Here is a 6623-nt window from a genome sequence, read left to right on the forward strand (position 1 = left end):
CTCCATCTTTCAAGCAACTTGAAAATTCCGTCCTTCCAGAATCTCTCAGGATTTTCAGAAAAACTTTTCTAAGTGATTTTTTACCTCGACCAAAGAGTTGAAGCTTTTTCCATTAAGGGAATTTTGTAATGATCGAAATAGATGGAAATCAGAAGGCACGAGGTCTGGTGAATATGGTGGATGGGATAGAACATCCCAACCGAGCTCCAACAACTTTTGTCGAGTTTGTCAAAGACACATGAGGCCGCACATTGTCCTGATGAAACACGACGCCCTTCCGATTCGCTATTTCTGGACGTTTTTGTTCAACTGCTATCTTCAATTCGTTTAATTGGGAATAATATTTCTCTGAATTTATCGTCTCGTTGTTTGATAAAAGCTCATAATACAGGATCCCTTTCCAATCCCACCAGACATAGAGAATGACCTTCTTTGAATGAAAACCGGCTTTTGGCTAAAGATGGTTCATTCCGCTTTCCTCAAGATCTTTTTCGCTCAACATTATTGTAAATGATCCATTTTTTATCCCCCGTCATTACTTGCTTTAAAAATAGTGTCTCCTCATTGCGTTTATAGAGCGAGTCGCAAATGGAAATGCGATCCATCAGATTTTTCTCCATTAAATCGTGGGAAATCCATACATCAAAACGGTTTATGTAGCCAAGCTTCACAAAATGTTCGTGGATAGTGGATTTTGACATATTCAACATTTCTGCTAATTTACGTGTAGCGTTATTCTCGATTAGTGTTTTAATCTGATCTTCATCTGTGGTGAAAGATCTACTCAGGCATTCTTGATTTTCAAGGTTGAATCCTTGCCATCCACCAGCTTTAAACCTAGCAAACCTACCACTTCCGCACAGTTCTTTCAGCTACAGCACCTTCGCCATAAACAGCGCATATCTTGTTTGTCGCTTGTGTGACAATTTTTGCCTTTCCGGTAAAAGAAATTAAATACCTAAAATGCACTTTGTTTTCTTCCATATTCAAAGGCGTATAAAAACTGACAAAAATTAACATATCGCAACCAAATTTTTTTCCAAGTATACTTGAAGTACTGTCTTTTACGATATGTACGCATGTCATTTGTTTTCAATCATTCTGATATATTCAGATCTGTCCTTACGCCTATCAAAAATCGGCACGAACTTTCCGGACAACCCAATACAATTCACACAATTACATTAATGAAGTTAGTCATTATATTGAAAGAATTCACATCCTTCCAGATGAATTTCATAATGCCTCTTTTATTGATACTCTACAAGAGAAATGGTTTATTAACTTGAGTAACAGTGACATTCCTTTAGGTGTTTAATCATTACTATAATTGGGAGAAAAATTTGATTTTCCGATTAACACGAACAATAAAAAAAGAACCATGATAGAATTTATTAAACAGATAGAAAATAATATTAGGTGTAAAAAGAATCCATTTTATTTTTGTATGAAATTGAATGGAAAAATAATGGATTTCTTTTTACTAATATAACTGGGCGTCCAAACAATGTTGTAAATTTTGTCAAAAACAATTCTATATCAATTCTTAACAGATTTAATAGTAAATTTCCTTCCTTAAATTCTATTGAAAAACTTATTAAGTCATGGTTAAATACAACAAAAAAATCAATTGATCAAAGAATTCGGATATACTTATTACAAATGCTGACAAAGGAAATGTTACTGTTGCTCTAGATAAAACATCTTACATACACAAAATGGAAGAAATCTTTTCAGATAAAGATACGTATCAAAGAAAAGGATATGCAAGATTTAGAAGAGTCAGCTATCAATAAACTACTTATACAACCATTATTTTATTATAGATATGTGGATGACATCATCTTAGCACTTCCATCTGACACATTAAACATCTTTAACTCTTTACATAGTAGATTACAATTCACTATGAAAATTAGTACAGAAAAAGGTTTAAATTTTCTTTTTAAATTAAAAAGACACAAGTATAATTATTGAAAACAAACGAGTTCGATACATACCATAAATCAACATTTTCTGGCAGATTTCTAAATTTCCATTCAAATCATCCACTATGTCATAAGAGAGGCATAATTATTAGTATGATTGATCAAATTGTTCGTTTATCTCATCCTCGCTTTCACCAAAAAAATTTAATTGACACCATTCAAATTTTCCTAAACAATCAGGTTATTCTCTATCTCTTATTTTCTCCACTATCAATAATAGAATAAAATATTATATCCATAACAACAACTTCACATATAAAATTAGACTAAACTAAACTAAACTAAAATTACACTAAACATAAAAAAAATTTTTTTCAATATCTTATGTTAAATCTTATGTTAATCTATTTCAGAAAGCTTTTTACCAATTTCTTCTAAATTCAATTGTAAATTGGCATATTCTATTCCTAACACACTTAAAAGTTGTATAAAGAGAGGAAAGGAAGCCATTGAGCCATTGTCTAACCAAAATGTAGTGTATAAAATCTCTGTGAAGACTGTGATGCCAGTTATGTAGGCCAAACAAAACGTAAATTAAATACAAGATTACATGAGCACATTTCAGATATCAAAAAAAGAACGGGTTCTTATTTCTGACCATCGCACGAATTTAAATCATATCTTTAAATGGAATGAAGTTAAAATTTTAGATAAAGAGGCTTCGTATAATAAAAGATTGATATCTGAAATGATACATATAAAAAAGCAAAGATAAGACAAACAAAATGATACAGAATCATTGCCAGAATCATATCTCCAGATTATACAATCACTTTCCCCTTCATAATCACTTCCCCCTCCCAATTATTTTTCTTCTTTCTTCCATATCTCCCTTCTCTAACATTCCTCTTCCTCCTCAAAAAATTTCTGTCCTTAACATTATCATAACGTTTATAATTCTTTGAATGTTAACGGTCCTAAAGCATGACGTGGTAACAACAATTTTAACTGTGATCGTTATTGCTTATAATATTAATTGTAAAAAACTTGATTGCGGTTTCTGTACCTGACTTTCTTAATATGAAAATAATTTATATAACTTAACTTTGATTAAATTAAAAAATTTGAATATAATTTTTCGATATTGAAAAATTTGAATATAATTTCTTGGATCATTATACAATTGAACTGTTATTAATTCTATAATGCATTTTCTTTATGAATTATTATATCTTGATAAAATTACCTCATTATTTTAATAGAAACTATCCTTATCTTTTTACAATGGAACATTTGATACTTAAAAGATTCTTTCAAGATTTTAATTCTATGGACTACTACAGAGACTTAAATATAATTAATAAGCGATCATAATTTGTACAAGTAATGTCTGAATAATTTTATTTCTGTACACCGAGCGAACTTTATGTATTGAAACTTTATGTATCGAGAATGACAATCGAGATTAAAACGTCTGTTATATATTATATTTATTTATATTTCTTATATATATTTTATTTTTGTTTATTATTTACGTTGAATAATTTGTCAAATTTTTGTTTTTCAATATATTATATCTTTTAAGTACTAATGATATAATATAATTTTTTGGCTCGTAGCAGCATTCTTTTATTATATAATATTAAATTTATAATTTATTGAGCTATATTATTTACATTGCTTAATATTTAAAATAATAAAGGATTTTTTGACTCAGTTTAGGTCGCTCTAGCAGTACACGAAATATTTGGCTATCATTTTGTGACACCCTATACATTCATGCATGAAAACTTTTTTGATTAAGTTCAAAACTTTCAAAACACTTCTTCATTCGCAGTAGTGAGGATATTAGTTGCAATTTCGGCAATACAAATCTGAGTCGTCGGAGTGCTCTTTTTCTACAGTGACATATGCTATAATATAAGTTATTGCCAGCAAAGCTTCGCTTCATGAAAAGGTAAGAAGGCCTTAGCAAAGAACGTTGGTTTCGTTTACTGCGGAGTGGGGAATCTTCTCCAGCGAAGCTGCATAAAATGGCATCTTAAGGAGATCCTAAAGCGTCCTGTTTTATCGATTAAATCATATATTTTTGTATAACAAATACTTTTTTCCGCTTTGACTGATTCGAAAATCCTTTTCCAAGATTAAAGAGACGCATAATACGTGTCTGGGAAGCACAGTCTATGCTGAGAACAATCAAAAATTTCAAAATATATTTTTTACCATTTCTTATGCCCGTATTCATAGTCAGACCTTATATTTAAGGCTTCCTTAAATTTTTATCTTCTTTATCTTCAGATACTCTATGAATTATTTCATTGACTATTGAGCATCTAAAGATAAATTTAAGGAAGCCTTAAATACAAAGTCTAATGATAACTATGAATACAGGCATAGTGTAACATGGCGTCTCAGCTGTTAAGTCGTGACATTTGCTTAATATAAAAGCTGTGCAATCTGTACATATGAAATAGTGGTTCCCAAACACGTAATTTACACAAATAAACAACATTGAGTTCTTAGAATTAGACTTAGATGCTTTAACGCGACGAATTTGTTATACGAAAAGTGACACGACGAATATACGACTGTGTATTATAAATTGTATGAAACCGGTTCTACATGGCGATAGCCAATATGAATCGTTGATTTCAAAATGAAACTTTAGATTGACTGTCGCAACAAACTTGCGATCGCCTTGCAACTAATGTAGAACCGGCTTGAGATATTAATGTGGTAGTATATAACTTTAACTATAAACATATGAATTACTAATTCCTTTTTGTTACAGGAAATGCATACTCTCGTTGTCGCCGAATTGAAGTTGGCTGAAGATTGTTAGGCTTCCCGAATAATAAAGGAAGTTCAAATACGAAAGTTCCCATACTTTTTATAGTAAGATTTTTTCAAATAGGAAAATCGTTCAATAAATTCGTTCAATATTTGATTGAGAATTGATAGGAAGCCGGAAAAAATTTCAAATGGATAGAAAGGGGATGTAGTATTATTTTTGATAGTTTGAGATTATGCTACCTCTTACGAGAATTTGTATATTGGGAATAGGGATATAAAATAAATAAATAAAAATAATAATTTTAGCAATAAATAATATGAGAAAAGTATTTAATGAAAGGCAATAATAAATAATTTTTCGTGATTATCATTGAAAGCAGTAACTTTTAATATTATTTTTTAATCGAAATTGAAAAATAATTTAATAAATTTGTTACCTGTCCATAGACGCATCCATCATATTGTACTGATCATGACAAGTAATTACATTAACAGAGAAATATTAATAATAAATTAAGATAATTTGAAGTAATTAAATAAGAAAAGAAATCATAAAAATAATTATTATGAAATAAAATATAATTATTAAAAATTGATTTAAATAAAGTTTTTAAAAATTTGGTATAGAAATATTATACTTCTTAAAGACATACCTTTTGCGTGTATCATCCTTAATTTCTGAGTATATTATATATTAATAGGAATTAAGTTACTTGTAGGCAGGCAAAAGTAGAATGGTAAAAAAGTAAATAAACAGTAATAATTATGTGTCAAATCAATATATATATAATCAATATATATATATAATTAATAAAAAATATGTAACAAGGATGATAGGATATAATAAATATATATAAATAAAATAAATGACAAAGTCTATCTTTGTAACAAAGTCTAAAATATAAAATATATTATTAATCTTTAAATAAATTGTTTTATTTAATGTCTGACTGGCAATTCTTGGTCGAAGAGTGATGCATTTTTAAAAATAAGACATTTTTGTTCGCAAGTAATAATCTATGGTCAATTTTATCAATTTATATTTTCGATGATATTTACATTTTTAACGTGGTTATCAAAATTTTTAAACTGTTATGTCTAAATTTCGTATCGTGTCATACAATTTTTTGATAAGCTTTTGATAAGCTTTTTTATGTTTGATTCCGTTGTTGAGATATATATTAACTAATTTCTCCACAATCGATGACTTTACACGTGTCAATTCTTGGAAATCTTAAAAATCCAAAAATTTTTTTGCAATAAAATCGGACTTTGCTTCTGGACACTCGTCCAATCTCACACATTCAGAGCATTTGATTCTATTTATTACAACGAATTTATTACAACGGTGTATTTCAACGAAATCTAATACATAAAGTACTGCGTGGTTTAAAGTGTTATTGATGCATTTTAGAGGAATGTCATCCACGTTAATTTAATAGTCATCAGTTTCTTCATCTTCTTTATTGCATTCGGTTATCAAATCTTTAATTTTCTTTCCCGATGCAACAGTTAAAATCGACGTGCTATCGAGCGATATACAATTTGCGGCTGCAGACGATTTAATTTCGTTATGTAAAAGTTCTTATACGAGGCCGCAAATTATAATGCATTTGGATTGTTGTTATATCCAGCTATTGTCCGAAAACACGAGAAGAGTATCTCGAGGTGGTCTTGTGATATTTTGTATGATAGCATGTATTTCAAATGACATTTATTACGAATTGTTCGTACATGTTCTTCAAGTTAGAGTATGTCGAATGAAACCACAAAATCCTACTTTGAATTGATTTTCAATAATGGGCCGGCAATAGAATAAGAACAATGCAAAGTAGAAAATATTTTATGATACAGATGCAATATATATGATAATATGTAATATATAGATTGATGCAAAAATAA

The sequence above is a fragment of the Atta cephalotes genome (assembly GCF_000143395.1).
Source record: "Atta cephalotes unplaced genomic scaffold scaffold00094, whole genome shotgun sequence".
Lineage (NCBI taxonomy): Eukaryota > Metazoa > Arthropoda > Insecta > Hymenoptera > Formicidae > Atta > Atta cephalotes.